This window comes from Amphibalanus amphitrite, unplaced genomic scaffold (assembly GCF_019059575.1).
Source record: "Amphibalanus amphitrite isolate SeventyFive unplaced genomic scaffold, NRLGWU_Aamphi_draft 001555F_arrow, whole genome shotgun sequence".
Taxonomy (NCBI): domain Eukaryota; kingdom Metazoa; phylum Arthropoda; class Thecostraca; order Balanomorpha; family Balanidae; genus Amphibalanus; species Amphibalanus amphitrite.
This window is the reverse complement of record NW_024883048.1, coordinates 1-11,763: the sequence shown is the minus strand read 5'-3', so window position 1 is coordinate 11,763 and position 11,763 is coordinate 1. Positions and strand designations below refer to the sequence as shown.

Genomic DNA, 11,763 nt, shown 5'->3' with positions numbered 1-11,763 from the left:
GTAACGCAGTAAGGTCCGAATGGATTCACAGACATGGGCCACCACTCCGCATCATTACTGATCAAGGGAAAAATGTAGATGGTCAGATGATGAGCCAGCTGTGCGAATCCTTCGGCATTGAGAAACGGAGATCGTCACCGTACCACCCAGAGGGGGACGGTCTCGCGGAACGCACTATCCAGACTGTGAAACAGCTTTTGAGGTGCAAGCTGCAAAGCCAACAAATGGTAACAGATCAGTGGCCTGCTTTGCTTAGTGAAGTGCGAAGTATTTATAACTCGTTGCCTAGCAACTCAACAAAATATGAACCCAACGAACTCATGTTCGGCGTGAGCGTTCGGACACCGGTGGGGGGCGGCCGGGCCAGGGACGGCATAGTCGCCGAGCAGAGCTTCAGCCCTGAAACCCACTCTGAGGAAACACAGTTCAGGCTGACAGAACTGCACAGTCAGGCAAAGAAAAACTCTTCAGCGGCACATGCCTCTTCTAAGTTTTACTACGACCAGGGGAAGAAGGATAGCGATGTTAGGGCGGGTGATTACGTGTATCTGCGCAAAGAGGTTAGAAACTCCTCTTTGGACCCTGTGTATGATGGGCCATTCCTGGTTAGCAGCAGACGTGGTGCAAATGTGCTCTTAAATATGCAAAGTGGGGAGCAAGTGGTGCACTTGAACCGCTGTAAAAAGTGTGTAAACCGGGAACAGATTCCTGACGCGCCGCCTGTACCGACAGCCCCATCCGTAGCCGGCTCCTCTTCCGGCTCGAACGTTGGAACTGAGGACCGCTCCACTCAGGATCCTGGTCCCGTTCGTCGAGATGAAGAAGAGGTGTCACGGGGGGTGTTGGTGCACTGCCCACCCTCCTCTGTGGCCCGTCCGGAGGTCATGAGCGAGCTGGGCGACACGGCTGACTACCAGGTGGCTGCGGGGCGTCGGTACCCTACTCGCGCTCGCAGGCGACCACAATTCCTGCGGCTGTACACTGTAAAAAATGATAGCACGTTTTGTGTTATATGGCCAAAAACGACTCGGTACAGCCGTATCTCATAACACGCCACCGTGTTTTCTCATACACGGTAAATCCGTGCTACATAACTCGGTATGAGTTTTGACTTTCCAAAAAGTGGTGTTCCGTAACTCGATAAAGACGTGTTACCGAGTTCGATAACTCGCCAACATGTTTCTAGCGTATCGAATAACGTGTAAAATAGCTCGCATTAAAGATGTTAAGTGTTCAATAACACCACTGGTGTTTCTGGGCTCGGATAATTATCGGCTACATAAACTTATTTGTGTTAACATATCCGGAAATTAGATGTTAGTAAACTCGCCATAAACGTGTAACGTGTTTCGTAGCTCGGTTCGTGTTCATATACTTCCCGTCCAGTACCTCCTTTTAGAATGTATATTAACGCAAAATGAGCTGCATTACACGATTCAATGATCACGTTGAATGAATATATGAATATATAATTCATGTGGACTTATTGCGATGAAAGGCGTACCTTCTTTGATGCAAACGGGGCTGTAACAGGCCCAGCCGCGTTTAAACAGAGGTAACGTCTTTAACCGCAATAAATCGACATGAAGTATACATTTATACAACTCATTCCACATAATTATTGAGGCGTGTAACACAGTTCGTTTTGCTTTAACACACATCCTCGTTAGCCAAGTTCATTAAGTCTCAGAGTACAGATCTACTCATTATATATTTCAACAGATTGTTCACAGTAAACAATACACATGCGCTCTGAGCCTCATCAGAAGAAACACCACGGCGGACGAGCAGTGGACAGTGGTCCTCCGCGATCAGCAACACTAGTATTGTGAAAGACACCTATGAACAACACGTCTTTGGGCCTGGCGATGGGAGAGTAGAGGTGCCGTTTCACATACATTCACTGGCGCGGTCTTCAGCTTGTCGAGCCGATCGTCGCAACGATTTTTTTAACGACTTTCCGGTCGACATTTGGGAGAGCTATTGCGTCAATACTAGCTGGGAGTTCAGAGCGCTGGGGCATTGAATTTTCTCATTGAACACGGGGAACATTGCCGCACAAACTAGGAGGCGCACACTCAGAGGCGTGTTGTCTTCGGAGATGGCAGCCTTGCTCCCCTCCACCCATGACACTATAGCGGTACGAGAGGAAATTCTAAAAAGCGTCCAACTTCTCCTGGTTCGTGTCTGAAATAAGAAAAAAATAATGTCAGTAAATGACGAAGTGCATGAATGAACGGCATAATGATACATACTCTAACCTTCGCACGGGTGGGGGGTCGGGGGGGGGGGGGGAGCGTTGGCCACACCTGCCAGTTTTTTTTTGCGAGTGTAAAAAAAAAATCGGCGATCAGCGCTGCGAAACTTGGTATAGCTTATAATACATCAATTTCACATCGTGAGTAATATTTTCGATCCCGAGTCACATAAGGTCAGGTCACAGTCCAAGTTAAGTGATCATGCCTCTTTAAACTTTGTGATTCAGTCATTTCTAAAGTATATTCGTACATCCCAGAAGTTTGAAACTCATGCTATTGCATGAGCTTGTCAGTATGAACAATTTGCATTTCTCGGAATTTTGATATCTGTGACCTAAGGTCAGGTCGATTTTGTGACCCCTCCATTGACTTTTAGTCAATGGAAGAAAATTGAAATCCGCTTCTTTTGGCCGTAAATACCCTCAAACATCGGGACACAGATGAACATGGCACAATGAACCGGAAAATTGCACCTGTGACCCCCTTTAATGCCTCTGAGGTCATCTCAGGTCACGAACCGTCTCAAACAGTTTCTGAAAACACCAGGAATGTGTTCGGCTTAACAATACGAATCGAATGACTTGCAACATGACCTTTTCCGTGACCTTGACCTGAGGTCAAATTTTTAAGTTGACCTTTTCGGATCAACTTATAAGTTATTCGACGCGTCTCCCCGACGTCATTTTTCTTTGACCTATGACATCACAGGACGGCAAGCAAGGTCAAATTGTAGCAGTTTATAATGACAAGCATTTTATTAAAGTGACTTATCATGTAAAAGAGACGACAAAACGTTGATACCTATTTAGTCAGGAAAAGAGGGGCAAGTATCGTAGATATTACTCTAGACTTCTTTCAGTACCTAACAAGTGCTGAAAAAATCGGACGTCACAAGAACAGACGCTTTTTATTTTTTAGTCTTTCAAATAACTACATATATCACTGGCAGTTTTACAGACACATATTTTGTTAATTTTTAGGATGTGTATGGTTACGAAACGGGAGATGTTCAAAACCGTGACACTTTTTTGAGACACCCTGTAAAGGCAATAAGGAATAAGGATCTCTCCGACATATGCTCCGTTTTTAACTTCCCTAAATTAAAAAAAAATAACTGGAGGAGTTTTGAGTGTAGAAATATCAAAATATTGATATTTCTTTTTCGGAAATTTTGTGGTAGCAGTTTCCTTTGCCATGCATTTTGTACCTAATGTGCGATTTTTGAGTCTTTTGATTGAAAATCTATTTTGTGATTTATTCCCGTGAACGACTTTTTTATTTTTTAGACGGAAAATGTCCGAACATGACCTCAGTTTGACCCCCATAACTCATGACCCGGGGTGACCTAGGACGCATTTTTCAGGAGTTGAGTGAAATTGATGTCCGGAGGAGTACTAGAATCGGCGAGTTAAAAATCGCGGCCGTTTTTGAGTTATCAGCGTAAAACAACAGGGGTGCCTCCCACTCCCCAGCGGGTCGCGGGCGTCGCGGGTTAAAGGTAGTGTGCCAGCTTTCTTGGACCGTATGGAGTTAATGGCCCAGATAAGGAGAACCGGATTTTTAGAACTTATCCATACCTTCAAAACTCATGGAAACGTCTTAAATTCTTCAAATTTTGAGTACCCCAGTGCGAAATTCGCCCCGACGGGTTGTCGGTCGTACCCCAACCACATTTCACACCACTATGAACAATAAATGCACACACTGAAATCGCTACTACCGATATGCTCATCCAATCAAGTTTCGATAAACCCGTTCATCATCATCTCCTGCGGTTTCGAACACGCCTGTTAGGTGGCTTCTGATGCTCGTCGAGGTCGGAATTTCCAAATACGCGTGGTGCGTCGGGCCGCGCGCTCTGACTTCGGCCAAGAAAAATGCGTCAGCTGATCATTGTCATTTCTGCCACTTGCGTGTGGTGAAATGGGGTCATAACTTATAAGACGGCTTTTTCATATCAACTATTTTACATAAAATCATATTTCAAACCATAAATAATGTTCGACAGCCAAATAAAAGAAAGAATACCAATACGGGCTTACAGTTTAAGGCTCGACATTGTGTTGTCTACGATTAGACAGCTGATAACTCATTCCCGTACGTCGTATGGTCGTAACACTATAATGACCTTTGCTTATTGTCACAAGTGCGCCGCATTCGCGATTGTTGCCCGACGCCTGTTTGGAGGTGAGCCCACTACAGTTGTTATACATATCTAAAAACCGAAAAACTTTTAGGCGAAAAAGGCACTATTCCAGGCCCATTTTTTATTTTTTTTGCGATATTAGGTAAAAACAGAAGCTTCTTATCCTAGGAAAAATAAAATGGGAAATCTTTCAAAGGTGGCACACTACCTTTAAGCTCGCACCCTTTACTGAAGTGACCGTCCCTTGACCTCTAAATGGCCATTCCCTGCCATTATACTCTACACGAAAGGCCAACGTTTATAAACTAACACATACTTGGCGATTAGGTAAGTTCACCATCGACTCTATAGTTTATACCTATTATCGGTAACGTCCAACATCAACCCTGATCAACCCAATAGCCAATGCACATTGCACATCAAAACAAGATAGGTACCTATAAGAACCATCAAAATACAGACGGCTGAGTTTCGGCGTCCGGATCCGTCCGCCGGAGGAGGCCGTCAGCCGTCGCTATGGCAACGGCCTGGCGCTTGGACAGCGGGACAGCCGACCACGGGAGCGGGTATATGGCCTTGGGAGCAGCGATGCCATTCCTTGGGATTTGTCCCAAGATCTTGGGATTTGAACATTAACATTGGGATCTTGTGATTTGCACTGCATATCTTGGGATCTGGCAGAAGCTGATTTCACTTTGTCTTCTCATGCTGTCGCATGTTTTTTCCTTGGTCGATAATAGATTTAGGATGGATTTGCCTCACGGACGGTTAATCAAACATTGAAGTAACGGACGAAGCTTGCGATGTTTCTAGCAGGCATTATCTTACCGAGATCGCAGGATTATTTTTGTACCATTACTTGTTATTACGAGCGAGCGAGCGCAGCGAGCGAAGCGAGTCTTTTCAGTATAACGGAAAAATCTCAGTATGAGCGGCCCGAACCGGCCCGGCCCGGCCCGGCCTGTAACGCTTTTGAGAGGCTTATATCTCAGCAACCGCTGGACCGATTGGCATGTGTTTTTTGTTTTGCTGGGTAGCCCCATCCCTTCTACCCCGTAATTGACTACTTTTGATACATCTCAGTGACCGTCGTGGCACGTGCCACGTGAAAAGTCAAGGGTGTTCAAGCTGTTCTGCAAAAGTAGTGATTTTGAGAGGCTCATATCTCAGCAGCCGCTTGGGCGATTGACTTGCGGTAATTTTTGTAGGGTAGCAGCATCCCTTCTACCAAAAATAGGATACTCTCGATGCATGTGGGTCACCCCCAGTACACGTGCAAAATACAACAATAAGAGGTGTCAAATTTGTTCCCATTTTAATAACTCGGTAATTACTGGGGCGATTTCGCTGAAACTTGGCATACAGGCAGGCACCCACCAGGCAATGCATTCCCATGTGTTGCGGTTAAGGTGCTACTGCACGTGCGCACGTGCGGGGGGCGCTTCCAGATCTCGAGAACGGCTGGGCCGATTGCGCTTAAATTTGGTACACGGTTGGGGACCAGTTAGTAGGGTGCCGTGCAAAAGTCAGTTTGGACCCCGTTTGCACGTGCGCACGTGCAGAATGCCGCTTCCAGATCTCAGGAACGGCTAGGCCGATTGCGTTCAAATTTAGTACACCGCTAGCGATCGGTTTGAGGGGTGCTTTGCGCAAGCCTGTTGGAAGTACCCTCTCGCCCTTCCGCACGTGCAGCCTGCAGGGCTCACTATCTCGCTCGCTCGTTCTTCGCCCAAAAGGCGTTTTACTGGTAGGTATAGTAGCAGCTTTCAGTCGCTGTTCGCAACTAGCGCTCATTTGTTTAATTTCCAACTACCGATCAACGGGGATGGGTGGTTTAGCGGCATGATGTTATGTTGGGTGGCTATGAAAAGCTTGTACAAACATTATGCCTAAAAAATATTTCAGAAAGCGGCTCCCGCACAAAGCGTTTCATTTTACGGTTTTGCTCTATGGAGGCTTATCCGTTGACCGCGAACCAAAATAAGGGCAATTTGTCTTTGACCTCGGAAAAGTGTCTGGTCACCTGACCTCTGGGCTCTGCTGGACCAAAAATAATCAAAGCGTAACCTTGCGACCTTCACAACATTGCTGACGTCTTGTAACTATATAGTCCAGGGGACGAGTTAGGTCCTCGTTTAGACCCCCTCGCCATCGTCGGCTTGAAAATTCATGGGCCCCAGCGGGCACTGGCTTATACGCAGATTCACAGCATAGGCTTTTCGATTTCGGGATTCACATAAGCTTTTAAGAGCTTGTTTTGGAGCCCATATTTCAAAACTCAGTGGTGGAAAACACTTAAAATCAGCCTGACCTCACCTAACCCTAGCTTCTCCAAATGTGTCACGAGAAAAATTTCGAAATAAATCCAAAATGCCACAGACTTCGTTTCCAAGAAGTTGTAACAGATTCGGACTTTGTGTTTTGGGTCCTTGACCCACCATTGACGGTCGACGAATGACCTGACCATAATATCAGATACCACCGGCTTCATGTCATCTAGGCCAGCATCTTCATTTTTCGTAAATCTCTTATACTCGGTCAGGAACCGATCAGCTGTAGGAGTCCGATCGACCCCCTCCCCCTCCCCTCCCCCCGGCCTCTAGGTACATTAGCTGCTGTAAATACGCCAATAAGGACAAGGGTGGACCCGAAGAAGAGAAAGTTGAATACTAAACACCTTAATATGTCCAAAATAAGCTATGGATTTACTTGGGGTACTCCTAAGGATATGCGATGGGTAGTCTTGGGATTCGAGACGAGAATCTTGGGAAATTCTGGTCGAGATCTTGGGATGGAGCAAAAATGTGGATGGCATCACTGCTTGGGAGCGGGACGAGAGAGGGAGAGCGCAGGGGTAGAGCGGGGCGCCGGGGCGCCCGGGCTCTCGTCGGATTTGGGTAATCGGTTATGCTTTTGACGATAATAAATATGTTAAACATGTGATTTTAATTTTCAATATCGGCTTCATATTATAGAAGGCAAAACCCTAGTCTACTAAAATACAACAGAGTCCCATGCAGACACTAATTGTGATTTGTGATATGTGAAATAATAAATCGGCAGAAATAGGACAATACCTTCTTATCCTGTTAGCAGTTGAGCCGCATTCATCAAGGAATGAAGTCCTGCCTCACAGTCTTGAGCTCTGACTGTGGGACTTGGAGATTTACCTTCATTCTGCTCATATTGAGCCGTATTCTGAAATAAATAAATTGGGTCAGTTCGCAGCCAAACAGATGTCTACCTACTTCTTATCCACAGACAAATAGAAAAGCAGAGGGAGATACCATGGAAAAGAGAGAGAGAGAGAGAGAGAGAGAGAGAGAGAGAGAGAGAGAGAGAGAGAGAGAGAGAGAGAGAGAGAGAGAGAGAGCGAGAGAGAGAGAGAGAGAGAGAGGGCAAGAGAGAAACCAGGCAGACTAATTATAACTAGCTGGTAGATACATGGCAAAAGTTGAAAAGGTACAGTCAAAATTATTCATGTAAGTAGCATGTTTACAAACGCACACATAGCCACCAGTGGTGGAGTGGCAGAATGAGAATCAGGGCCGAGGGCTCCTCCTTTCCATCCATAACGCCACACTAGTCACTACACGGATAATATTTATGTAACCACGCCTAAAAGGCATTTAATATCACTGATGTTATTGCTAAGAAATATTTGGAGCAAGTATCACTTGTACTTACCAACAAGACGTCACACGCAGCACAGACACGAGCTCCCTGGATCGCACAAAGATGGCGACTGAGGCCCACGCGGCGCTGCATTTGGCGCGAAACTGAACCGAGTAAGTTAACAACCCACAGTGTTAATATCTCTCAAGATCGCGGCTCAAATAACCTCATTCTGCTTTTTAAACTCGACGCAGAGGGGTAAAACACGCCAACGTGTCATTTAACACGGTATAACCGTGCGCAAGGATGCTTCCACAAAATCGTATTCGTGTTTCGGAACACAGTGTCCGCCAAATGCGGGTATGAATACATGGCGATTACTCGAAAGGTGTCATTGTACATGGGGATTCCGAGCTAGTTCATCCTGATTTGGACCAACCGTGTTTTGCTTCGCAATAAGGTTTAAATTACTCGATAAATACGGATTCATTAGCAAGGTAACTTGTTTGAACACATCATTAAAGTGAGTCAGAAAACTCAAACTGTGCTAACATTTTTTACAGTGTAATCTCCTTGTGGAGTGAGGTGTTCGAAGCTCGATGAAAGTAGCGCACGGTTGAACGTTCTCAATGCTGTTGCGACGTGTGTTTTGGCGACGGGGTGATGTTGTGAAGTATATCAAATTAAGAGTTCTGTCATGCAGCTGTCACGCGCACGTATATATTTGTAATTGTGTGTTAGAAGACAAGAATACCGGGGGATGTGCTTTGGAAGTTAAACACTGTTAACAATGCATTGATTATGCAACATATTATTGTTTATTTCTTATGAATAAACTCTCACTGTCATCTTAAAGCGCGTTAATGATCAGTGTAGAAAGCTTTCTAACAATATGTTGCTAAAGGTCACTGATGCCAGATCAGGCCACCGAGGTCAGGCCACTAAGGGTTACAATATAAATCCAACTATACTAGCGTCGTGTGATACACGTTTTATAGCCAATTTTGCATTTCAAATTCAATGGTGTGGGCTAGACGACCATTGGGGCCGGCTTAGCAGTGTTTCATTTTTCAGCCTTTTTGGTGGCAAATCACACCTAATGGGGAAAATATTTTCATCTCTAAAATATGAATGACCAACTTTACTTCATCTCTGAAAAGAGTTTCATGTATTCCCAACAGCCAGTTCACTTGTCACTTGACAGTTGATGCACCCACATCCTTTTGTTCCACACCCTGTCAAGATCCTGACATGAAATCCTGGTTTATCAGTTAGCATAAAAATTGGCATTAAACCATTTTGCAAAAATACTGCAGTTATTTACTTTCTTTTTTTTCATCCTAAGATTTTTTTTTCTTCATCGGCACACCCAACCAATATCCAATTTTAGAACACTGCGGCTTAGATTACACCCTGGTGAAGGTCAGGTCAAGGTCAGGTGAAATAAGGTTAATTTTCGAAGTTGATATTTTGCATAAAATGGGTACCTAGATATTCGCTTCAGCTCATCACGGGGAATCCAAAGGTGGTCATTTTTGCTCTGTGTGGTCTAAAACAGCTAAAAGTTGAGTTTGGAAATTTTACGTAATAAATGTTGAGTGATTTTTTTTTTCACCATAGCTTTGGTAAAAATGGAGCCATCGAGATCACGTCTGGCATGTGTAGGTATAGCAGACCAATAGTTCTGGTATTTTCGGGGTTTGATATAAAAATCACTTTAAGTTTTGATGGTCAATTTGTTTAATCCGAGTTAGGAGTTTTGTAGCCCTGTTTATTTTACATCTTTTTTATCTTGAACATTTTTCGTTATCTTCAAAGCTGTAGGCGTGATAGTTCTTCCCGCTAAGCCTTTTTTGGGTCGAAAATGGCAGAACATGACATGAATCTGACGTCCTTTGTGGCTAAGCTTTCAAAGACTTTGGAAAAATGTGGTCACAAGATGTAAAAATGATGCCCGGAAGGGCATCATTTTTAGGCTGGTGACGAAAGACTGGTGGCGAAATCTGCTACAGATTAGGAGATATCGACTGAAAAAGAGAGATGGTCCGTTTCGCCCCCCCCCCCCTCCCTCCCCCAACGAGGCGTCGGGCTTTCATTCAATTTCTGCTCTCACAGTCTCTCTGAACTCTTTTTTTTAAATTACAGAGTAACGGAATTGCAAGTGGCAATATAATCTTCCTGCCTGCGCCGGACCAGAGTTTACACATGCAGGCTGAGTTCTAGCATTTATATTTTAAATTTTTAAGCCGTTGAGCTTTTAAGAAATTGTATGCACTGTTCAGCTTCTTTTTTTGGTCCATCACAGCGGGCTTGTATGCCATTTGCCAATCAAAAACGAATGTAAACACTTTTTATGAGGTCTGGTAACCTCGCCAAGTTCTTAACTGATTCGTTTAGTAGCTTTGATTGGGCACTGCCCACGTTGTCTGTCTATGACACGAATAGAGGCTGCTGACATCGTTTGTCGCGGTTAGATAATAATACCAAATACCAATCCAAGTCCCAGTGGCTGCTCGATCGCAATTTTCCTGGCCCACCTCTCCAGCCAGGCTAGACTTTGCTCGGCACAGCTGTCGCCTCAGTGCCTCGGGCGGTGACCCGTTCAAAGGGGCCCACAATTCGTATAGTGCCGTGGCTCTCAAACCAACACAGAGCAGTGAGACGCACAGGCTCACTTTCCATATAAGGCGAACAGCTGATTCTGACGGCCGGGTTTCATTTATGCTAAGGCGCCCCATCACAGCGCGGCATTTCAGTTGGTGTCGGGCGCAAAAGCTGCTATGCCCCGCCCCTCCATCACGTGACCCTTCCCTCACGTGGCCTCAGTCACGTGGTGTTTCCACTCCTTGGCGCATGGCGGCGCTAGTCTCTCAGGGGCGGTGGTAGCTTGCTCCCCCGCCGTCCGCGGGTGATGGGTAGCAAGTGCTGGTGACTATGCCTACATTTAGTGTGTGCTATGCTATGTGTATTGAGGATTGAGGGCACCTCTGACTCGCTGCGCAATTAAAATTCTGGTATTGATTGGTTGATTCTGGCATTGTGTCTTCGCGCAAACCATTGAAAAGGAGGCGGACATTTTTAAGGAACCGTTAAGTACAGTCACCAGCACTTGCTACTAATCACCTCGTTTTTGCTCAGTAGTTTGAAGACCGATCAATTCTCAGTCGAGCAAGATACGTCAAACGATCGGTTTGGTCCTCTGATTTTCGAATATCTAACTTGTTTTTGTATGTTCGAAGCATTTTGGGATGAGGAGCCAAAAAACGTCTTTTCTGCCCTAAAGTTGCCCCAAGAAGTCGTAGAACCTAGCCCCGCCTCTGATCCACAGACCACTAGTGCCATCTCTTGTCAGCCGAACAAACCGCAGAAGTAAATAATGTCACGTGACCTTTGCACACGCTACAATTACTACGCAGTTGTAGTGGGGGAAGCGGGCGGAGGCGTGGAGAGGGACGCGATCGGTACGGTCGGCTGGGTCAGTCGCCGAAGTCGGAGGTCATCCGCCGGAGGGTGTTTGGGCGGTTGAGCCGTGGTGCTGGGGCTTGCGGAGTGGGGAGCGCCTGGACCTGTCTGGAAACAAGTTCTACAACGCTGTGGCAGTCGAATATTGTGAGGAAAGAGAGAGAGAGAGAGGAGAGAGAGAGTGGAAGAGAAAGAGGAGATAGAGGGAGAGGGAGAGCGGGAGAGAGAGAGAGAGATGGAGAGATAGAGAGAGAGAGAGAGAGAGTGGGAGAGGGAGAGGGG

At 45.7% G+C, this 11,763-nt stretch overlaps 1 long non-coding RNA gene across 1 annotated transcript; it reads right to left on the bottom strand.

The window, feature by feature from the left end:
- Nucleotides 1–997: 997 nt before the first annotated feature.
- Nucleotides 998–8,161, bottom strand: LOC122373814. Its single transcript, XR_006255111.1, has 3 exons — nt 8,092–8,161; nt 7,482–7,602; nt 998–2,187 (listed from the first exon to the last, which is right to left on the bottom strand). It is a non-coding gene; the product is annotated as an uncharacterized LOC122373814 (long non-coding RNA).
- Between the last annotated feature and the right edge of the window lie 3,602 nt (nt 8,162–11,763).